At 37.6% G+C, this 25,380-nt stretch overlaps 1 protein-coding gene and 1 long non-coding RNA gene across 2 annotated transcripts in view; one reads left to right on the forward strand and one right to left on the reverse strand.

Annotated features, from left to right (window-relative positions):
* Positions 1 to 25,380, reverse strand: part of LOC117948226 (CUB and sushi domain-containing protein 1-like) — a 306,260-nt gene that overhangs the window by 279,330 nt on the left and 1,550 nt on the right. The gene's annotated exons all lie outside the window — the stretch shown is intronic.
* LOC117942964 lies at positions 102 to 3,686 on the forward strand. Its single transcript, XR_004656262.1, has 3 exons — positions 102 to 113; positions 478 to 479; positions 3,475 to 3,686. It is a non-coding gene; the product is annotated as an uncharacterized LOC117942964 (long non-coding RNA).

Here is a 25,380-nt window from a genome sequence, read left to right on the forward strand (position 1 = left end):
TGAACCGTTGAGACAAGGCAGGATGGATCCATGCTTTCATGTTGTAGACGCCAAATTCTGACCCTACCATCCGACTGTTACAGCAGAAATCGAGACTCATCAGACCAGGCAAGGTTTTTCCAATCTTCTGTTGTCCAATTTCGATGAGTTTGTGCAAATTGTAGTCTCAGTTTCCTGTTCTTAGCTGAAAGGAGTGGCACCCGATGTGGTCTTCTGCTGCTGTAGCCCATCTGCCTCAAAGTTCGACGTACTGTGCGTTCAGAGATGCTATTCTGCCCACCTTGGTTGTAACGGGTGGTTATTTGAGTCACTGTTGCCCTTCTATCAGCTCGAACCAGTCTGGCCATTCTCCTCTGACCTCTGGCATCAAAAGGCATTTCCGCCCACAGAACTGCCGCTCACTGGATGTTTTTTCTTTTTCGGACCATTCTCTGTAAACCCTAGAGATGGTTGTGCGTGAAAATCCCAGTAGATTAGCAGTTTCTGAAATACTCAGACCAGCCCTTCTGGCACCAACAATCATGCCACGTTCAAAGTCACTCAAATCACCTTTCTTCCCCATACTGATGCTCGGTTTGAACTGCAGGAGATTCTCTTGACCATGTCTACATGCCTAAATGCACTGAGTTGCCGCCATGTGATTGGCTGCTTAGAAATTAAGTGTTAACGAGCAGTTGGACAGGTGTACCTAATAAAGTGGCCGGTGAGTGTAGATGTTCATTTGCAAACTTCAAACGCTCATTTTTGTGGTGAGGACGTAAAAGAGGTTTTCTTCTGATGACTCTTCCATGAAGACCATATTTGTACAAGTATCTCTTTATAGTGGGATGGTGTACCACAACTCCAGTGTCTGCCTGGTATTTCTGGATGGATCGTGCAGTCAACGTGGGTTTTGACTTGCTTTCTTCACAATCCTGCGAGCTGTTCTCTCTGATATTTTTCTTGGTCTTCCAGATCTTGCTTTAACTTCCACTGTTACTGATGACTGCCATTTCTTAATTATGATCCGAACAGAAAATATTGGCATCTGAAAACGCTTTGCTATCTTCTTATAGCCTTCTCCTGCTTTATGAGCGTCAACTTTTTTCAGTAGTTTTTCCACACAACTGCTTAGAAGAACCCATGGTGCTATATGAATGTCTAATCTGTCATTTGATGCCTTTTGGAGATTTTTCTATCTTTTCTTGGCTTCTTTATGCACAGTAATACAAATTTTTGTTATATATATATATATATATATATATATATATATATATATATATATATATATATATATATTGTTATATTGTTATATATATAAATTGTTTTATATATAAACATATGTTATATATACAAGTGTGACTGCATAGGCTGTCTTCATCTGTACAGCTGTGCACTTCTACACTGTAAATTGAGTGTGAATTGTAATTTCCCCATAGGGGATCAATAAAGAGTATAAATTTAATATATGATATACATATGTTGTCCCTGTGTGTGTGATAGGCGTTTGGTGCGTGTTTGCATTGTTTTCTGTGTATGTGTGTGTGTGTGTGTTTGACCACATTGAAAAGCGTATAATCCTGTGCTATGGGCAATATCAACAGAGAAAACCACTGGGCTAAAGTAGGACAAGCTTTCCTTTAAAACACACACACAGATAGACGCGCACATAGCTAACACAAACACTGCATCACCAATCCACTGTGGGGGAAAAAAGAACTATTTGACAAACCATTAAAACTGATTCTCTATGCTTCTGAGAGACAGTGAGAGAGAGGGAGAAAAAGAGTGTATTAGAGAAAGGAAGCAAGAATTAGGAGACCCTCCTCCATTTCCTCTTGTCTTACCCCCCCCCCTTCTGTCAGGTTTTGTTTAGAAGCCAATTACATGTGTCCTTTACGTGTCTGTGTGTGCGTGTGTGCGTGCGTGCGTGCATGTATGCGGCATGTCTCAGTGGAGTAACTGAAAGATTTCTGACAAGGTATGAACATTAAAAGCTTCTACAGTCACATACAGTACACCCATAGGTCTGAGGGAAGGGCACCTTCGCACGCCTCGTTGCACACGTGCATATACAAATACTTAACATACACATGAATGTGTACAGGCACATGCACACTCTAATAAATAAAAAGACCAAGTTACTGAGCAGCTCATCATCTAACCAATCCCTCACTAGTTACATTGCAAATATGAACACAAACAGAAGCATCGGCACAAATTTAATTAGAGGACATTAAAGCAGACCAGTTTAAGCCTGACATCTTAATTGAAGCAACAACATATGCTTATGTGACCCAGAATGGGGGAGAATTTAACTACTGTTAGCAAATAGCCATAGTGAGCAGTGGACACTGATAAGAGTATAGCAGCACTTTCTACAGTCAGAAATCGCAGATAAAGTCTTTTGTGTACTACATACCCGAAAATGTTTCAGGAGTAATGTGACCCAGAATTGGAAAGAATGTAACAACACTGGCAGCCAAGATGACAGCTTTTGATGCCGTTAGCATGTAGCTACATGCGACATTGTTTAAAAACGCAGGAGCTTAAAAAAAACTAAAACAAAAACTCAGTCTTATACTTTTACCTCATAATTTGAAGTTTTGGCCACGTTTAACAGGAAAATTTGACATTAAAAGATTGTAGAATTGACAGAAAATACAGAAAAGCATAGTATGTCCACTTTAAAGGTCCAATATGGAACATATTTACTGTAATAAATCCCATAATTATCCCAATGTATCATCAGATATTAAGGAAATATGCTAAGTTGAAATATTACCTTTTCTGACAACAATGCTTACGTCAGTATTTTCTCCTTTTGAAATTTCCATTCCATGACCGAATGACTGTTTGTGTTTTGGCCTGTGTGATGGTATCACAGTTCGACAGCCAGGCTGGGTTGCCAGATATACCTGTACAAATTGTAAACCCAGTGCGCTACAGCTGTAACAATAGTACGGTCAGGAAAGCAGCAAGCAAATGAACGGGATTACCACCGGGAACACACCGCAAGTGTAAGTGTTGCATAGTGTAAATAAGTGCCTGATTGTGTGCCCGGCCTTCTACAGGAGCTACGTATTTCTACGCACCAGTCACAAAGCGATGCTTCTCCTCTCGTCTCTCTCTCTAGCCTCTCTCTCTCTCTCCGATAGTAAGAAACAGGATAAGTGAGGAAAACTGGAAATTGTAGCATGTGTGTATGTACTACACATCTGTCTTTGTTTGTGTGTCTGTCTGTCTGTCTGTCTGTCTGTGTGTACAGCCAAATTCACCATGAACCTAGGTTTTTTATTTTGGAATGAGCTTAATTTTTGTAAAGAATCTGGCTGCACTGTGGTCTTCCTGTATGTGATTACCTATCTGGCTGTACTCACATTGAATTGGTACCTGCAAAAACAAGTGAGTCACAGCGAGTAAAGTGCTCCCGACTGGTCCTGGCTAACACCACCATGTTAACCCTGCTGACTGCTAACGTTACCGGTAGACAAGGCTCACGGCTGTTTACAATGTGTAGTCTGTTCAGTGGCCGTAGCCGTCAACAGTGAGTTATTTTAAGCCAAGAGAGGGGGGCTGTAAATCGGGAAGAGGGGACAGTGAGTTTGCAGTGTGTTCAGCAACTGTTTTCATAATTCTGAGCCAATAAAGTGTGTTCAGTCGGGCAGAGAGGACGGCAAGATAGTGTTATTTTTAGTGGCTTCTGTTGTAATTGTAAGCCAAGGAAGTGTGTCTGTTGGTTGGGTACAGCGCTCCACGTGAGCACAGACTTTTATGACTGTAAAATAGCCAGCATCTAACGTTAGCTACTCCGCTGTGCTGTGAAGTAATGTCAGGCTATGTGAGACAAGCGTCTAGCAACAATGTTGTGAATGATGCGGTCTCAGCCTGGCAACCTCTGTGAGCTTTGAGTCTGGGGAGGAGGGGACGAGGGAGCCGACTCTCTCCAGTGCTTTGAATTTGTACTGTAATGACTATTTTAAACAACGGCTGGCAGTATTACATATCTCACCTTTAAGCAATCTTTGTAAAATATATATATTTTGAAGTTTCAGCAAAAAATGTTTATTTTACTTTATTTAAAATCAAAAGTAGGTTACAACATGACATGGTAACAAATGAGGTTAGGGCAGGCTATCACAGACAGGGTGTTTAGGTCTTTTCATAGAATGTGTTGACATTAAGAAAAATACACAATATTGGCACCCTAATCTGTATCTGTTTGTAACAAAAACAGAAAGATTCAAGAAAAAAGGGTCAGACTGGTAACAAAGTTTGGCTGCTTAAGTATTTCTGTCTCCCTCCCTAACCTTGTCTCAATATCTCTACAACTTCAGTAATTAAACTTAAATAATTGATTGTTAATTAGGAACAAAAAAAAAATAATATCCATAACTGATAACCTAACAAAGGTTCAGAAATGTTGGCTCCATTGATAATTCAGCATTCAGAACAAAGATCTTACTCCTTAGAACACTGTTTGGGAGTCTGCATGCAATCCTGCAGACTACCATCATTGATTAATTTGACAGTCATACATCCTTGCACGTACAGCCGGCTTTGGTTCCGTTGCATTTAGCGATTTATTGTGCTGCAGATCAGAATGCTGAATGTAAATAAAGACTTTAGCAATACCACAAAACGGTAACATTTCAGTTTCTTGCTGAAACTTTTTCAGTGGTGTATAAAACATGACTGATATAAGAAAATTCCCCCTCCTCCACAGTTTTACTCATCCTTGTTTGATTGATTGCCACCCTTCTGTTGTAGCCGTAATCCGTCACTGTGCTTTCCAAAACAAGAGAGAGAAGCTGGACGGACAAGATTCATGTGTCCTGTAGGGCTTTAATTCCCCCATTACTGGAAACCACTAGGACTCTCAAAATACTTTGGATTTTAGGGTACCAAGTCATCAACGTGTAGTGTGATATTCTGTTTTCTTAATTATCTTTTGTCTTTTTTAATTTAAGCAGTGGTAGACTTTAAAGTCCCCCATTACTTAATGTGTTTCGCTCATTGTTACTTCACATGGATCTTTGATCTTCACTGTGCAGAAGGATGTGCAGAGATAATAGATAACAGCGGGGTGTTCACCTTAAATGTGAAGTTAGGATATTTTGTGACATCGCTATTTTGGGAGTTAATTATGGTCCAGTATCAATCTTAGAGAAGTGTGACATGAAAACTTGTCAAATGACTAAATTTTAACATTTCCACATTTATAGATTCAAATATAGATTTTATGGATTCTGGATATATATATATATATATATATATATATATATATATATATATATATATATATGGAGTATGTCTGATATCATTAATTTAGAAAACACAAGTTAGGAAAAGCTAATTTGAGTAATTGGTGGCGGTATCTCAGGGCACAGATGGTGTCTTGGAAATCTGCCAGGAGTATTCGTGCTAAAACAAAGAAAAGGTTTTTTTGAAAGGCAACCATCTAAGTACCTGGCAAAGTAAATAAGTCAGTTTTTATGTTTTTGGGCTGTAAAGACTTACTTATTGCCCGTTTTAAGTATTCAAAGTAAAAAAGGATAAATGGCAAAACAGAAAAAAGAGTGATAAAATTACTGTGTTTCTCAGGCCGTGGCCATGGCTGCAATGAGAAATTAGCTCTGTTTGGAGTATAACAATGATTCCACATTAGTCAGTGTTACTGTGATTCAGGCGATCAGACGGTAAATATGACTCAGACATTCTGCCCAATAAAAGCACAAGGTTATTTTCTTCACACGGTTTGGGAGGGCTCTGCCGGTCAGTTCTGGAACAATATTGCATCCAAAACTTCTGCCTTGATTAATGTTACTGGGCTTGCTACTGGTCCTTTGACTTGTGTGTGTGTGTGTGTGTGTGTGTATGTGTGTTTCTGTCTGTCTCTGCATGTGTTGTCTCCCTCCCTCCCAGGTTTCCTTTCTGTGGTTTTTGCATTCCCTTGTCCCAGTGTATTGTTTCTAGTTGTTTCTTTGAATAAATATTTTTAAAAATGTGATCACAAAAACAATATAATGACTCCAATGACAATCCAAAGCACGGTGTCTAACATGCAACACTGGTAGACAACAGAACCCAGGACAAAGCCCTGAAACAAGATTGATCGATCAATCCATCAATCTATCTATCTCTTTTCCATTCATCCTTTTTTGCTGTTTCTTTACCTATTGTATGAAAAGCAGAGGCATTCAGATTTGATCAGAAAAACTATTGGGATTTCTTGGATCAAATAGTCTATTCCAGTTTTCTTTGATCTCTGCTCCTCTTACATCTCCTCAAATCAGCTGCACTTCCTTCTTCTCCATTCAACTTCACTCATACTGGTTTCCTCTTGATTGTCTCTCTCCTTGTATCATCTCTCCTGCCCACTTCTCCTCAGTCTTTTCTGAAATTCGGCTGCATCTTGTTTTTGTGTCTACACGAGCACAGGGACATGTTGACGCAGAGATAAAGAGATACAGTCAAAAGAATGAGAGGTAGAGAAAGTGACAAATGAATTGGATATCAACCAGAACAACGGACAGGAAATATTCACACACACACACACACACACATTTCTTTGTGTCTATGCATTAACCAGCAGATGTGACCAGACTCTAACAAATGAACACACACACACAGACACACACACACACAGACACACATGCACACAACTTTACACTGTCTGCACCTCAAATATTATTTAACTTTTAGAGCTAGGGAAATACCACATCAAAACTTTTTTGTCAAGGACAGTTGTGTAATACACTTCTTCATTGATTGCCTGCATACACCACAAGTAGAACAGCTAGTGAAGAGTAAACTAATGATGTGATGAGCTTAAAAATCTAATGGCGGGATGAAGCCTAGTGAGGTTCCTCGCTGAAGCTGCTGACTCTCTCCACTGTAGTCCCATTGACAGTGACCGTTGCATTGCCTTCTCTCTGTCATTTCCTGTATTTCCCAATCAGCTCTTTTGTTTTGCTGACGTTAGGATGGAGGTTGTTTTCCTGTCATCAGGATGTCAGGGCTCTGATCCACTAACATTGCGAGCGGAGATCAGGCCAATGACGGCTGTGTTGTTTGGTATTGGAGCTGAAGTTCATATGTGAACAGGAGAGGGCTGGGCAAGCAGCTGATCTGAACACACTTTGAGATGTGCTGACATTTTTCTCACATCACATTGTATTGAGGAGGAGCTTGAGACATGGCTTCTTCTGACAAGTTTTTTTCAGTGAAAACATGCTGTTCAGACATTTAAAGGCTAGCTAACTCAGGCACAATACTGTTTATGACAGAGACTATAAGACTCTTAGAAATATAAGAGAAGTACAGAAAGATTTGTTATGGCCCACCATGCATTCAAAACTGTTTTTAGGCCCTGCAAAGGTTTAAGCAACAAAGTGAGTTTGTCTTAATCTTCATTCTTTTTCTGTGCTCATTCCCTTTCCATCAATAGATTTGATATTATCTTTTTTTCCGTCAGCCATCTGTCAATTGCCATCTTTCTACTGCCCTCTCTCATCTATTCGAGTCTGCACACACACACACACACACACACACACACCTGCAGTACTGTTATGCAGGAACAGGTGGGGGTATTATATTGTAAACAACTTTTTCATATTTATGAACTAGAAGTCAGTATTCCCTCAAGACATTTTTCTGAGTCATTTTTCTGTGTGTGTGTGTGTGTGCGTGTACATTTTATGTGACATCCTTCCTTTTTTGAACCCTCAGCATTACAACAATGTTACTCTCTCTCTTTTCACCTCTTCTCTTTTGTCGTCTCTTCGGAAATCCCCAGTATTTTTATTCTCCTGCTTATTTCAATTTCCCCTCTTTTCCAAGGGGATTGTCCCAAATTTCTTTGAAATTTAAATCGGATCGACACAATCTTTCGTTCTAAAAATACCGAAGTCAGTTTCATGATATGAATTTTGTGCAAAAAGAGTGTAAAAGAGGTGGAGAGAGAAGACCGTCAGAAAGAGAGAGATTCTTTTGAATTTGAAAAGATGAAAAGCATGAAGATAAACTATTATTCTAGGTGTATCACTCTGACAGTAATGCGCCAGCTGTCAATCACTCATCACAACTAATCATCAGTTGCTATAGCAACCTTGTGGTCCTCTGTAAGGAAATAAACTCATTGCTAATTCAAAGTCAAGACAGGTGGTGTGCTGCTATAGGCCACAGGGCTAAAATATGCAAAGCTTGTTGACTCACTGTCTGATATGAGACTTAATTTATTTTTTGGGAAACAGTACTATTTATTCTGCCTACCTTAAGAGAGACAAACTTATGGATGCCATTTTATGTCTTGTAAATCTTTCGGTATCTCATAATTCATTCAAATTGATTCTAAGTACTTAGGGGTGATAATTTTATGATCTATTCCAGTTCGGTGTGTGCTTAGAAAGGCGGTGTAGCTTTTAGTGCATGAAATCCAAGTAAAGTGTGTATGCGATTATTAATATAGTTGAAAAAGTTATATCACCTGATTGAAATAATGTAAACACACAAAGGTAAACCTAAAAGAAAAGGTAGTATTTATTTATGCTAAACTTGCAAAAATAGAAACTTGCAACACTAATACCTGCAATGCATAGGTACAGTAGAGTTTCGTTAATTCAAGCTCCTTCTTTCCTGGAAGATTGTAGAATCTAAAGTGTGGATAAACACTTGCTTTTAATGAAGACTAAGACAAGGCTAAATTTCTTGCTACTCTTTCAGATAGGCTTAAGATAGCAGCGACTGACGGGCCGGTAGTCAAACTGTACTGATTGCTGCAACTCCGGCTTCCATAGATCCATGTAACCTACTGCTACCTACGTAATCTTTGGGATCTACGGAAGCTGGAAAGAACGTGCGGGAAGTCAGCCTTGCCAGATGAAAAAATTGATGTTTTTAAAAATCAATTTTTGAAAGTTATTAGTTGATTCAGAAACGTAAAAGATATTCAAGGTTCTTAAGTGAATCGATTTAGTACTATGTACACTAGTGTTCAATACGGATGTAACTGATTACATTTTGCACACATACGATCAGGATAGTAATTACCGAAGACCTCACAAATAGGCAGAATAAAAACGCCAACTTCAACACCTACTCACACATGCATGTGTTAACACTTTCCCTCACACACACCAGCAGCAACCACAGAATTGAACGTTTCAATTATACAAAATACTGGCCACCCACACAAGCAAATTTGACATTAAAATACTCCCACTATACTATCTTTCACAGTGCCCAAACATTCATAAATATGACAATATCTAAGAATTCCACCTCGATTGAAAACAAAAACTTTAAAGTCAGAAAACAAAAGAGAATCAAACTTTGTTTGTTCACAAACACTTCTGCTTGTTTGTGCACCCTGTCCTCACCCTGTTGAGGAGGTTAAAGCAGGATCATTTGTGAGCAGCATGCCAGATGGGTGGGAATTAACCCATGTGAGAGAAAAAACTACTCTGAGCTGCTTATCAATAATATCATATGTAGCCTAATCTGAGATTATGAGAGAATGGTGTGCAGCACAGTTAGCTCTGTTTCAGTCGCATGTAGCCCCAGACCCTGATTTGATCCCTGAATGTTACACATGCCTTAGTAACGTTGGACTTGAAAGTGTTTGAAAAATGTAATCCATTTTCATTACATATAACTTAGCAAAATTAATCATGCAGGTCTTTTTAATGGAAGACATTTTGACAATAAAATCAATGATGGCTTAATTCAATTTAGCTGCGGTGCATGCTTACAGTTATAGACAACACATATGCCTTTTGTACTTTGACAAGTCAAACTGTCCGCAGTGGAAAAAAAAGGTCTATTAGTTTACTAGTAAAACAAAAAGTTTTTTTTCTGGATCTCACAGCCAGTTCTTAAGGTCAGGAGTTACCTTTCAAAACTTTCTCAAACATTACTAATTGCTCAAAAGCATAAGTAATAAGAAACATTGCTTGGTATAATATGAGCTGAAATATGTGCCAACAGAAACTGAATTTGAATAATTTCATATTTGAATTTGACTTGCTAAACTTAAATAATTTCATTGAAAAACTGATTTGAATCACATAATTTGAAATTGTGTTGTTTAATTTGAATCATTGCATTGAAAAACGTAAACTGAACAGTATAGTTTGAAATTGAATTTTTTTTTTTTTGGAACTGAAATCCAATAAAATATGATCATTAATGAAAATTCAACTCTATCTTCACATTCATTTCTCACAATTCAAATTCGGTTCACAAAATTCAACTTCAAGTTACTGTGAAAGACATCTGAGTACATGAAGGATGAAGAAAGAGCAATTTTCATTGATGAGAATATTTTATTGTATTTCAGTTCCAAATGAATAAATTCAATTTCAAGCTATACTGTTCAGATTCAGTTTTTCGAAGCAATGATTCAAATTAACGGTACAATTTCATATTATGTGATTCAAATTCAGTTTTTCAATCCAATTATTTAAGTTCAGCAATTCAAATTCAAATATAAATGATTCAAATTCAGTTTCTGTTGGCACATATTTCAGCCCCTACTTAACCGTCCAATACTTAATGCCCCCAATGGATGCACACAGCAACCCATAAGTCCCATAATCAGAGTGAAGCCATAGCTTTCACAGCCTCAATTCTACAGTAACAGCTTAACTGAACGGACATGTAAAAGACACAACTTACAACAAACTACATTACTCATCTTTTGGCAAAGGCAGACCACCTCCAGCCCTGTGCAAAGCTGACATGTCCCAGACCAGACATATACTGTATGTCCTAGTAAAGAATCATTGCATAAAAAAGGCAAAGACTGAGCAAATGAAAGACAGATGGACTAAAAAAAGAGATGAACAGACAATAAAGAAGAGCTTAATAGGAGAGTTGTGGAGAGATGGATAGAATGAAACAAAGACTGTTCCATCTTAAAGCTCCCATATTATGCTCATTTTCTGGTTTATAATTGTATTTTGAGGTTGTCCCAGAATAGCTTTACATGGTTTCATTTTCAAAAAGCATCTTGTTTTTGTTGTACTGCACATTGCTGCAGATCTTGTTTTTACCCTGTGTGTTGAGGTCTCTGTTTAAGCTACAGAGTGAGATATCGCACTTCTATACTATCTTTGTTGGGAGTCACACATGCGCAGTGGCTAGGTAAGATCACATCAGATAGATACTCTTTCTCCAACTTTGGTCAGTAGAAGACAGGATTAGCTAGGAGACTTCTTCTAAACGAGGACGCACTTGTGGAATACCTGCAGAACAGGGACATGGAAGCAGTTCTTCTGTAGATTATGGTGAAGTAGTGTGTGTTGTAGCAGTGTTTTGCCATTACAAATGAGCTAGCGTGTTACAGTTAGCCACCTAATCTCGGTAGTGACGTAGAAAGCCGTGCAGATTTTGAACAGCTCACCCAGAAACTGAAGAAAGAGAACACATTCAGAAACCTGTATCTCACTCAAAACAGCATGGATAGTTTTTCTTCCAAGTTTGTACGCGTCTGGAAGCACCAGAGACACAATATAAAAAATAATAATTTCAGAATATGGGCACTTTAACATATTTTTTCCGTCTCTAGTTCATGTTGGCAACATTTGATTAACACCAACAACTCTTTACCTATTATAAATAAGATACCGGTGGAAACTATCACAAATATCCTGCCTTTAAAGTTTTTTATTGAATGAAAGACTAAATAATTCCAATCTTAAGAACGCTTTAAAACTGACCATGGTTAAACAAGTTTCCATAGCCTACATATACACTTTGCATATCTCAAGAATCCATTTTTTTTTATTCGTTTTAAGATGAAGTGGTACTGTTTGTCCATTTAGTTGAAACTTTTTTAGAGTGTGAGGCATGAAAATAATTGTTATTTCCTGATTTATGAATAAAACGGAAAGCTAGCAAAAGTGGAGAGCATCATTTGGTTTTTGCCTCTGATATCAAAGCGCTTTCCCCTCTGTGCTTTGATGTGTCTGTAGAGAAAAAAAAAAATCTTTTGGAGGCATTTCAAACTCTGGCTTTTTACCAGCCAGCCTTTCTACCTTGATGTGTCTGAAACAAACACTTTTTTTATCTGTATTTTCAGGAAATGCAGATTCCATATTACCACTCAACAAACACCCAAAGGGAACAAAAATAACAGTAGATTTTCTGGATAAATGCCACCTCAGATGTTCTACAAATGACAGCCAGCCATTCAGTCAGCCAGTTAGTCAGTCAACCAATGTGGAAAGGAGTGCCAGGGGCCTCGTGTCTAAATGCCTGTGCACATTACATCTTATGATGTATGATGTTTTGAAATGCAAAATATAAATCAACTGCAATGCCTACAGGATAGAGCTAAATATGAGAGCGTTAGAAATAGCTGTTACTATAGATCTGACTGTTGCCTTGTAAACTCAAGAGTGTCACAATTTACATGTATCTGAGGTGATATATTTAGTAGTATCCTATTGGTAATACTAATGTGTAATGTGATCATTTATCCATACTTGTGGAAAGTCATTGTTTTGATGTACAGGTTTTTCAGACCGCGGGCTTGTTACAAAACAGCCGCCACATGAATTGTGAGGATGGCGTAAATGATACTTATGAGTGCTAGCAGCAGAAGCATCCAGCAATGTTAATTTTTTTCATGGAATTTAGTTTGGTTTATTTTTAATTGTCTTTTCACAATGGTTTTATTTGCATTGCTATTTCTCAATGTTTTACACACAGCACTGATCACAAAATGTAGAAAACACAAATGCAATGTCAGTGTGTGCATGTCAAAATCCAAACAACAGCTTAAAGGATTACTTTACACATTTTCAACTTTGACAACAGCTGTGACATTAAATATGAATGTGATGACAGTCCATTAGCAAAAAAAAGTAGCACAGTCAAAAAGACAGCATTGAAACATTTAAGAGGCATGAATACTAAGTTACATTTTATGAAAGAATGCGTTATGATTCCAATAAAGGAATAGGGTTCATTACTTTTAGATTACTTTAAAAAAATAAATAAATAAAAAATGGTCGTTTCCCCTGCAGCTCTGATCCCGATTACAATGGGGCACGTTTTGTGGTATCAGAGGGCCATCAGCCGTCAATCACTTGTTCACAAGCCAGCTAAACCTGTAACTACCAACAGCTACTACATTCAGGCAATTAAAAACACAACAGTACCAGACAAACAAATAAAACAGACCCTACTTGAATCTCCATAAGGCCTCATGTTTTTCTGTTTATGTTGTGTTAACTTTCTTTCTATGACATCAAATACTGTAGCTCTAGGTGGTCAATTTCAAGAGCTCATCTTCATTGCAGGATCTTGTTTACCTTATTTCAGCGTCTTCTTGCAGAAGAAAACGCAGAAACAACTTTGGGGTGTGTGAAGACATGAAATCTAATTTAAAGAGAAACTTAACAGAAACTAAAAATCTTTTTTTTGTTGACCACTGACCATTCCACTGGTTTAATTTATCACTCTGCTTCCCTGATGTATGCTACAAGTTCACACCAGGGAGATTCAGTACACCATGACATCACTGTTGGGTGAAGTGATGTGCAAACACAACTGTGATTTTGAGTGTGCTTAGAAGTGCAGCGTTTAAATTTCAACCAGACAGGGCAGTGAAACACTGCTTTTTCACCTGAGGGCTGTACCAAGAAGCAAGTTTGACGAAGCCAGCGTTTGCTTTAGCTGGCTTGACAAACCTGAAGCATTAATCAGAGATAACAGGTACCACAAAGGTTATGAACTTGCTCTGTTTACCCAGGCTTTCTTCTTCAGGATCTGTGCGTTTCCATAAAAGGGGGCATTTACAGGGTCATTTGACTCTTCTACCGCAGTAGATGGACAGATTGTGTGCCGCCTACTGTCGCCTATGAAGAATATGTAAAATATATATATATATATATATATATATATATATATATATATATATATATATATATATATATTTCAGCAAAAAGCAACACTGTGGCTGCAAATAAGGCCAGAGACGAATGCAGGCAGAAAATTACCATGTGCAAATTCAAAAGTGAACATATATTTACCACTCAATGCACTTTCAATGCCTACCGTTTTTCTAGACAGCTGCTCATTTTACAGCTCTGACACTTTAAACTTGATGTAGCATATTTAAACATTATATCCAAGAACTGCACTCAGGTCTGACACTGTCCAATAATGAAGGAGATGTAGAAATCTCATTGTTTTTGGACGAATGTAGTGACATGAATTACTTTGATTGCATGTAATCTGTAAAAAATAGGGCTACCAATAGACATAAATACATTTTCTGAAATATCATCTAAAGTGGTAACGTTTTGGTTTGAAGGAATTATACTGCATTCCATATACAAGTAATGTTTGCTAGCTGTGATTTTATAGAAGTTTCTTCTAGAGCAAATGTCCAGAAAACTATACAAACATATTCAGTAGTTCGGTGAGATCAACACCAAACTTACAAATAAAATAAAACTGTGTTCTTGCTCAGATTTTCTCCATAATTTATAAAAATTCCCAGGGTAAAAAAACCGTAACACGGTGCATACAGTAAGCACTACTGTACTTGCAGTGCTGCGTTTGGTGACATAATTAATGCAATGTTACGCCTCTTGCCTATTCCCTGTGTATCTGTATAATCTGTATCGCTCATAGACTAAATATCTGTTGTAGATTGACGCTATTTCCAAAGGAGTGGATTAGCGAATTGAGCTTTTTAGCCAATTTCAAGCTGAAACTCGGAATAGAAACTGACCCAGACCAGGTTAGACGTGCAGCAAAAGTTGTCATGGTGACTTAAAAGGTGAGGTAAAAGGACAGCCTCCTTTGTGACACAGGAAACACTGGCTTAATACCGCCTACATATGATCAGAAGTAAAACCGCAAGGTAGGGCCCAGAGCATTTTGCAGACAGAGAGGCACCTCTGGTATAACTCTTTAAACTGGTCTGATTTAGTGGCATACATAAAAAGTATTGCATATTTACGGCTGTATCATTCACTTTAGTAGCTATGAATGGCACAAGGAGGGGATGGTTTGTCTGGAAGTTTGTCACCTCCTGTGCACCGAGAGAACTTCCTGTCAGAATGCATAAATACATGTAACAGCAGAATAGCATATTGGTAGAAGAAGACTACACATGGATGACTACATTGTATTCTTCTAAAAGCAAGTGAATGACACCACTGTGGGTGGCCAATGCTCATAGTGAACTATTCATGAGTGTTAATGTCATTTTGATTATCTCATCCAGTAGTGCTGTGTTTTGAATTGTCATGTTGATTGTTTTGATGCTTTTGTTGTTGCGTGCCTTCTGTTGGGGTGAGATCCGTTTTGGGAACCTCTGGAGTGGTGCTCATTTTTATTTTTTACTTTCTTTTCTTTTTGCTCTCACTGTAAATTTTAGCCCTGTTTTCTAGTACTTTGCTAAAATGTTCTATCACTGTGTAAAAAAAAACTAAAGTAGTAAGTCAGATAATTCGCTGAAGTGAACTTCTGTGGCATGGCTGTGTTCATTACTGCAGATGTCTGAATAAATGTGACTACATTCCAGGTTGGAAGCTATATTACGGAGAAGATCATTCAAGAAGTTCTACTAGCTTTAGCATATCTGTACTACACATCTCTTTGTGTGTGTGTGTGTGTGTGTTTGCAAAATATGGTGTCAATCTGCTCTACTCCAGCTCTGCTTCCGCTTGTTTTAAATTTCTATTGCTTTATCGCTCCTTCTGTATTCTCCCACTTCCTGCTGTGTCTCAGCGGTAACAGGTGTTCGATGAGGCAGGAAGCCTGAGGATCTAAGTGTTCTCATCAGTCCAACAGTCCAGCCAAATAGCTGACTTCTGCATCAGTGATAGTACCTCTGCCTGGTCACATCCATTCTTCAACAATGCACATTCTTTTTTCTGCTGACAAATTACTCCCTGCTATCTTGGAATTTGAAGTATGAACTAGATTTTGTGAATCCTATAGAGAAAGCCAAAGACTCGTTAAGTTCACAGATATGTAACATATTTGGGTTTTAGACTGTTGGTCATAGAAAACAGTTTGAAGACGTCACTTTGGGCCAGGGATGTAACAGTATGAAAATTTAACCTTGCGGTTATAGTGACCAAAATTATCACGGTTTTTGGTATTATTGCAGTGTTTTTAAAGGTCTGTACAATACTGTATGTGTAGAAAGCACTGATTGGCCTACACAAGCTAAATAGAAATAGAAGGCTTGTAAAAATGATTGAAAACTGGTTATTGAAACACTGGTCGCTGTAGGGGGTCCAGTAAGAACATTAAGAACCATAAGATTAATTTACAACTCAACTTAACAACTCAACTTAACTATGAAATTGTATTTGATGTTACATGTCAAACTAGATGTGGTTCTGAAATATAAACAAATACTGTAAAAATGTACATATATCTGACTTAATATGACCATTATTTACCAAATCTAAATGTTTACATTAATTTCTCAGTAATAATTAACATTATTATATTGCTCAGCAACAAAAACTGAGAATAAGACATCTATTACAGCAGCACACATATTTATAATGGAGCAAACAGTGTAATACATCTTTAATAGCTAAACACGTGGCTCCACATAATATCTCTCTCTGCAAATAATTGTAATTTTGTATCAAGGGATAAATTTATCCATATTGTAGCAGAACACTTTGAATTGAAATATGAATTAACGTAGTTAACATTCACACAGACAATAAGGCAGTGAAACTCAAACAGTTTAGCAAGCTACAGAATAGTTTTAACTTACGTTCTGGGCTACTTACTTACATAACTTCAACAAGTCCGAAAACAGAAAATAAAAAGTCAGTTATCCTGCTGCCACAATTTGTCCCTTTCGCCTGTCTGAGCGTGAGTGCTTGGCAGGAGATCAAAGCGTCTTGTTACGGATTTGTTAATCATCTCAGGAGAGAGAGCATGTGTTTCTGCCGTAAATATGGTTTACAGGGCTGATAAATGACCTGAGTGCTGTCATCTTCTCCTTCCAACATGATTTCAACTTCAAGAAAAGAAACACACGTTGTAGGCTAAGCAGTGTGCGTGTATCGTGGTTTAGCGTTACACCAGCATTCGACACCAACATCCCTACTTGGGGCCTTGAGGAATTGTGATGAACATTTTTAAATTTTCCCTGACTGACTTGTTTACGGACTGTTCAATTAATTGATTGATCATAAACATAATGGACAGATCTATATACAGTATATATATAGATTTATCTATCTAAATATATATATATATATATATATATATATATATATATATATAGAGAGAGAGAGAGAGAGAGAGAGAGAGAGAGAGAGAGAGAGAGAGAGAGAGAGAGCGAGAGAGAGCGAGAGAGAGAGAGAGAGATAGTTAATAACAATAACCATGAGCTGCAGCCCTAAAAAATTCCCAAGGCGTGTGTCAAAACATAAACAGCTTACCGTACCAGTGACAACGTAAACTGCATATTCAATCATATTTAGGTAAAAAGTGAATGTCTGGATTATACTGAGAATTCAGACAATAGAGAGGCTACAGACAGTGGAGAGATGGATTATGCTACATGAGTAGTTTGGGAAGCCTCTATATTACATTTTGATGCTTTTTTGCCCCGCTGAAATGTATTGTAACTGCTGTGACTCCCTGCTGATTTGCAGCTGCTGTCCTCCAAAAAGGAGCAAGCTACGGATTTTTTAAAGCCACCTTTCAAATCTACTGACGGAGTCTTTTGTATAATTAGTATAATCAAAACCTAGTCTTCAGTGGAGTTTTTACATAGACAAATACAACTCCAGTTGTAACTGGCGTTAGAGACTGTGTGGATTCAGTACTCAGTTGGACAGAAAAAAACTAAAGAAAAAACTACATTAACAGAAAAAATCTAAATGCTTATATGGCAGACAGTATTTTTATTTTTTGGTTTCATCCCCCTTCAACTTTTATCATAATGTGAAAAGTGCACTCAACTTTCTGATGTGCTGGTGACAAGTCGAGCAGCTTAGAGAATTATCAGGAATACAATAAGACAGACGGAACAACCAACCGCAAAGGGAGTTAGTTCTACTAGCTTTAGTGTGTGTCTGTGTGTGTGTATGTGTGTGTGAGAGAGAGTGAGAGAGAGAGACAGAGAAAGAAAGAGAGTGTTTGTGTGTGAGAAAGTTCTTCTCTGCTCCTATGTCTCTTTCTCTATATGCTTCCGTCTCTCTTTCCTTTAACCAGCAACCCTACCTTCTCTCTCCACTCTCTTTTTTTCTCTCTTTCTCTCTTCACTTCTCTCCTTTCTTCCCTAGTGGTAGTCCTGGATTAGTTCCATTGCCTGGTTATCAAGTGTTGGCCTATTTTTCTCAGAAAAGTGCAGTTCTAATCTGCAGTTGAGGGTTGTCTGGTGTATGTTTGTGTGGGTGTATGTGTGTGTGTGTGCACTCTAGGTGTTCCCTGGAAACGTATTTTGAGACAAGAGTCGTAAAGAAAATGTTATCCATTAGTTTCAATTGTGGTCAGTATTTGCATTTATTAGGTAGCGGATGACACTATTTTGCATCACTTGCAATCTGTTTTTAGGTTTAACTGATAATCCATAGTATCAGGCAGAACATGCATAATCAAAAATGACATTGAATCAGCGTTACAAACAGTAATTTATTGATAGAAAAATCTAGATGCCTTGTCTTGCGATACTTATTATTGTACTTTTTCGGTGCATTATTTAACCATTATTACTATCTAAATCAGGAGTACATATTTCTCCCAGCTGAATTTGTACTGTTCTATGAAAGGTATTACCTCTGGCACCGGTAGAAGCAGAGGTTGTAGACGAGGACAGACGTGTCCAGAAACTGCTAACCTCCTAAAAAATATCATTAGTATGTATTTTGAGTTTCGGCCTTATCTCATGCTCATGAGATAAGGCCAATTGTGCCATTTCAGTGTCTTATTTCAGCATGATGACAATGGAATACTTTAGAGGAAGAAATACTTGCATACAAAGGTAAAACAACAGTAAATTTTAATAGTACATAATACTTAACTTTCATTGGTAAAACAGCTATTCAAACCCAAGACGGATCCTAGACACATCATTTGAGATTTAGAAAAGGTATCTCCTTAACTTAAACTTAAATTAATATGTATCCAACTATATTGCAGCAGTTCTACCCAAGCTCTTATTCAGATTAACATGAGGGTACGTGCAAAATGATCTATCTATATCTTTAAATCCTATAATCCAATAATCCCATCATATTTTAAATAATGTTATCAGAGTTTGCCTTAAAACCAAGTATAGATATGTAATACTAGAATGTGAAAAGGGTGTCTAAGAATAAGCTGTAAGGAGCAAAGATCAATGGTGAAAACAAATACACAGCAAATCCTCATCAGGTGATGAGGACCACGTCAGTGCAGGCAGGGTGTTTCAAATAGCAGAGGTTTAGCAAAGGTTAGTAGAACTAGTAACGAATTAAAGGATAGGATAGATTGTTTTAAGTTTTCCTTAGCCACTTATCCATAAGACAATGAAATAGTTATTGTTTGCTGTAATCATTTCTCATTCCCAAGCTGTAGCTGTGAGAAGAAGGTGTGAGTGAAGGAAAGTCTGTTGATAGTGCACAATAAACTCATTTCTTTGGCCACCACAACAAATGTCCAATCAACTGTGAAGGAAATTATCAATTGGAAGTGGCAATTACTTTTAATTTGTAAATTTCATGAAGAGTTGAAAAACATATATGGCACGAATCATTCCTCTAACTGGCAACATACACGGCAGTCCTTGTTTTGATGGCATGCCTTTTATCATCATTGTGCTTTTGTAGATTGGATTTCTAACCTAGATAATGCAAAAGCTATCAAGATAATGTTGGCAACCTTTCAATTTTCTATATAGTATTGCGACCTCCATATGTCAGCCTATTGAAGTATACCAAGTGCGTAAATTCCAAAGTTACTGTCTTTATAGTGCAACCTTTCCTCCTTGGATTTCCCTGGACAGTGTTTCTTGCTGAGCTGCAGTGAAAGGATAGTAAACATAAGTCCCTTATTAGCTGGAGGGATTTTGTCCCTTATCACTTATGTTGGTAGGCCATTTTATCAGGAGGATTGATTAAAGCAAGTAAACCTGTTCCAATGTTCATATAGGCACCTGACTATTGTTTTAATAAAGACATGAACAATTCTGAACCTTATCTTGGCCCTAGCACAGTTCCCCAAAGATATTTTGCTAATAAGAAGTTGTAATTCAGATTAGATACAGTTACATTTTCCAGCCGTAACAATTACAAAACCTTAAAGGGTAACTTAGCATTTTAATTTTAAAGCCACTATGTGTAAATGTTGACAAAAGAAATTTGTCAATATAATGGTATTCCAATAAAAAAAACACTTTGGCAGACAATAATGCATATTGCTATGAACATAGTGGCAGATGTTTATTAAGATAGTTAAGACATAAAACCAGTGTCCTTGGGTTGAATGGATATTCAATTCCAGGTAAGGATGGATGAAAAACACAGAGGATTCAGACACGGAGGATGTTTGGTGTAGATAGTATTTGAATTGATAAAGGCCTGAGGAGAGAAGAAATGTTTGCACCCTTTCCATTCACGCCATCAAATACTAATGATGGCATGAATGTTTGTTCTCTTCTGAGGAACTCATTACTTTGCTGGAGTGTGGATCACATTCAGAGTATAAAAATCTCTCTACATCAAAAAGGTATCACTTAACTTGGTCCAAGTACAGCTTAACAAACCACTTCTGCAAAAGCCTCGTGCAGCAGCGCAGAGGATACACAGTGAGTTGCTGACACGGGACCCGCTGGGTACATGACACTAAAAATTCCAATGGTTTGCCCTACTGTACCCTCTGACCTGACTCCATAATTGCTCTTTGTCTGGCTCTGATAAACCAACTTTAAGTATGATAAAATCTAGCGGCACCTTCAAATAGAACATTTATTTCTTATCTTTAGCTTTTTCTAATAGTAGGACGAATTATTTAAGTGTAGGTCAGAATCAGAAGGGAATTGTAGAATGATGACTGTCTATGGGGATCGGCAACAAATTCTCAAAATTAATATTTGTTGTTTGTCCATGCCTCTAGAACAAAAGGAGTTTTCTGATCTGACGCCACTATCAGCAGGATGACATCAGTTTGATATTCCTTACAAAACCGATTATAATTACTGTTGAAAAATGTATATTCATATTCCACACAATTACTATCAATTACTAACAATTACTATCGGTAAAGGTAACAGAAAAATCTTGGTTTGACTTAAAATGACTGCTTTGCTATGGTAATGGGAACAGTTACAATAATAAATATGTAGTTAAGGTTTGGGAACCATTTTGGTCATGCTTAAAAAAAGGGTTTGCTTCCCTCCATTTATATGTGCAATATGTTCAAAATAGGCAAGGCTTGGTCAAAATATGATGTATCTTAATACACCACTTCATCATTGTCTGGAAAGCCACTCCTGTGCCTTTGTTAAGAGACTCATGCAGAGAGCAGGCAGTGGTTCTTGTATGAAAGAGGCTTTTCAATTTCAGAAATAAATATTTTCACACCGTTGATATCAGTCCTTAAAGTGAGTGGGATGGAGTAGAGTTTCCGCTGCTGACGCACAGCTGGGGTTGGTAAGACGAGGCCACAGATGCCGGGTCAGCCCTTCTACTATATACAGTATGAGATTGCAGCATTGCACAAGGTCTGAGTGCAGTTGGAGGGGAGGTTGCAAGAGAAAGATATATCCTGCCTCTCGTACTCCTCTTTGTGAACAAAGAGAGAGCACCAAGATCCTCATGGCTTCATCCAAATGTCCACGTGGGCAGCCTGATGGGTTTATACTATATCAGCAGGCCTTCCACCATTCAGCCTGAAGCTGAGATGAGGAGAGGATTTTAGGTCAACTGGCTGACCACAGCCCTCATGGAGCTCAGACAGAGAAAAGGCAGCATCAGGATAATTGGAATCAGTTCTTATATTTATGTAAAAATATAAGTTATGCTTTAATAAGTAAAGAGGGAGTGGTGAGCGTGATACAATAGCTACAAACACTCAGCTGGAGCTGTAGGAAGGCTTACAAGCTGGAGTGAAGCTTTGCCCGCAGTGATTCACACCAGGGAGACCCTGAGGGCACAAAAGGCCGACCAGCGGTCTTATTTCAGCACTATGCTGTCTGTCCTCTGTCATATCCACACCATACAGAGAAGTCTAACATCAACAGAGAAGCTGAGCTAAGAAGAGAATAAGATCTGCAACTCCCTGCTTAGTCACTTGCTGTAAATGACATTGGGAATGGGTTGTCTGTGAGCACCAACTGCACTTAAGAAGAAGACACAGCTCCAGAAGAAACTAATCCACCACTCTAGGGCTAATTCACACCAGTGACAGAGCCACTAAGCAGGCATAGGTTTGCAGCTCCCATCTTACTTGACCTTTTTTGAAATGAATTAAGAAATGAATATTACTATGATAAAAAAGCAACAAACTATTAAAAGTTCTGCCCTGTCCCATCCTGCATTTACCACTTCAAACAGACTTCTATTAACACAGAGGTGGGTACTTTATGTAATTACTTGTACATGCTATTAGACTCTACTGCAGGTGTTAGTAAAACAGCGAAACATTTCAAATCCAAGATCTCAGCAGAAGCATGCACCAGGCTAACAACTTTAAACAAATGCATACAAAACAAACCACTTCTGCAAAAGCCTCGTGCAGCAGCCGCAGAGGATACATGGTGAGCCACTGACACAGGACCTGCAGGGTACATGACACTAAGAATGTCAGTGGTTTGCCTTGTCGTAACCTCAGACCTGACTCCATAAGGGCTCTCTGTCTGGCTCTGGTAAACTAACTTTAAGTATGATAAAATCCAGCAGCACCTTCAAATAGAACATTTATTTCTTAACTTTATTTAATAGTAAGTAGAATTATTTAAGCATAGGTCATAAAACCAAAGGGTTTGTAGAATGATGACTGTCTTTGGACATTGGACACTGGAAGGGTGCAGTGCTTGAAAAGCTAGCCTTTGTTATGCTGTCTTCTGCAGAGGCTAGAAGAAGCCCTGTACAATTTAGTAGCCTGTTTGTAAGAACATTTTGTGAATATGTGCACTTTACTGACTTGAATGTCTGATCTTAAACTGCAACAGCAGTGGCAGTAAGTTAAATAAGAATACATTTTGAAAAATTAGAATATGAAAAATGACAGAAAGACGGAGGATAACAGACAGAGGACTTATCAAAAAAATTACTTTAGAAAGATCAGTTGTAGTAGTCACGGTCATTTCAGTTCTTGGTTATACTTAACAATAAGGTACACAAAAATGTAGGTAGTTACTGAGGAACAATTAAGAAACAAATGACAAACGAACGAGGAACAAGTGAATAACGAGTGAGGAATAACTGGTTAGTAAATGAGAAGTCCTGAAAGACTGGGACTCAATCCCTAATTATTAGTTACTGATAAACAGACTGGGAGCTAATGTATTAATGAATCATTAGGTAATAGTAAGTTCATGAGAAGTTACTGAGGAACTAATGAGAAACAAAAGAGGAACAAATGAGGAATGACTAGTTAGTAAATGAGATGTTCCTGAATGACTAGGACTCAAGCACTACTGAATAATTACTGATAAACAGACTGAGAGTCACAGCAGTAATGAATCATTAGGTAATAGTAAGTTAATGAGAAGTTACCGAGGAACAAATTCATTCCTTTATTCAAAAGGTAAACACAGTGCTTCACTAATGGTAGTTAATGGTTAAGTAATCATATGTTATTAACAACTGAGTATGATAAATTACTTTATTTGCAAGTACGCACAATGCTTCACTAATGGTAGTTAATGGTTAAGTAATTATTTATTACTGATTAACAACTCAGTATAATTCAATACTTTATTCGCATGTACACACAATGCTTTACTAGATTCACAAAATGAAATAAATAAGAAAAAATAAACCAGATGGGCTTAAGATGCATTATAGGAGGGACTAAAAGAAGTGTAGAGTTAAGCACCAACTAAATATTTTGTCATAAAATATGTAAAGTCAATTCATAGATAAACCCAAGATGGCACACAAGCCAATTCAAGTAGTTTTACACACTCAAATTGCCTATTCACAGCACACTAAGGTAGCCTAAGGTGAGCTCTCCACCCCATGTTATAGGCTTGGCCCCTTGTCTGAGTCTAAGGTCTAGACTTCCTGTTTCTATCTGTCCCACATTTGTATAATTCTGACTTGACTTTTTGAAAGAAATTTTGGAAATTAACATTGTAACAGATTGGTTTAGTGAGGCAAAGCATACAAAAAGCCCAAATAAACCCATTTTAGTCCTACTGGCATATTGTGGATAATTATGTAGAATAATGCAAGCAAATTTAAGCTCTCCCAAAAAACTGCTAGAACATCTATGCTAAGGTTAAAACAACCAGAATCATAGAGTCATACGAGTTATAGAGTCATACGGAACCATCATGCTGAAGAGATTTGGGTTAGATTAAAAGTTACATTTTGGGGATTTGATTTAACAAAATATCTTTTTTATATGTATACATCAAACTAGTCACGCATTCCTAAGTCCCAGTGTATTGTTTGTTAATTGTTTAAATAAAATAAAAATATTTGATCATAAAGAAACTAGTCTTTCAATACCAAGTGCCAAAGGCAGCTCAAGTTCCACTTGTTGTCTATATCTGAATTTTTTCAGAGCCATGGAAATCTAAATACATTGACTTTATTAAAGAAATTGTGTTCTCATATCTGATGAAAAACACACGGCCCATTTATAAACATAGAGTTCACTTGAGACAGTGTTTCAATCTTGAATACTTATTTTCTTACCTCAATATTGATTAAAATCACATAAATATCCTTACAAATAAATGTCTTTGCTGCAGCAAACAACAAGAGACAGAAAGTTGATGATGAAACCCACAGAAAAAGAAGAAATACTTGCTGTAAGCCTCCACACAGACAAACCACTCAGGAGGTATTCTACTCACTGACGCACAATACAGCTATATCATGTTTTCAAGGAAAAACCCACTGATATCCATAACTGTACCACCAACCTCAAACACTACTTGGTGCATTCCCAGCTCATCCCTCCTACACACAAGCCCAACACTATAAATAAGCGTGCCATAGTTTGCAACAACATTCCAGTTCTACAACTCACCAAATACTGGTGCTGCCGATTCACCAATGACTTATATTATCCCGCAAATCTTTGTTGATCATCAGAGAAAATAAAGATTTAAAGGATCCACTAGATAGTGCTGTTTCACCTAGTGAGACTGGCTATATCTGCATACTGACATCATTGCCATATTCTGCTTGCAAGACAAAATAAAAAAGGAATATTCAAAATTGCAGTTTGGGTTTTTAACATCTA

This window comes from Etheostoma cragini, chromosome 1 (assembly GCF_013103735.1).
Source record: "Etheostoma cragini isolate CJK2018 chromosome 1, CSU_Ecrag_1.0, whole genome shotgun sequence".
NCBI classification, from domain to species: domain Eukaryota; kingdom Metazoa; phylum Chordata; class Actinopteri; order Perciformes; family Percidae; genus Etheostoma; species Etheostoma cragini.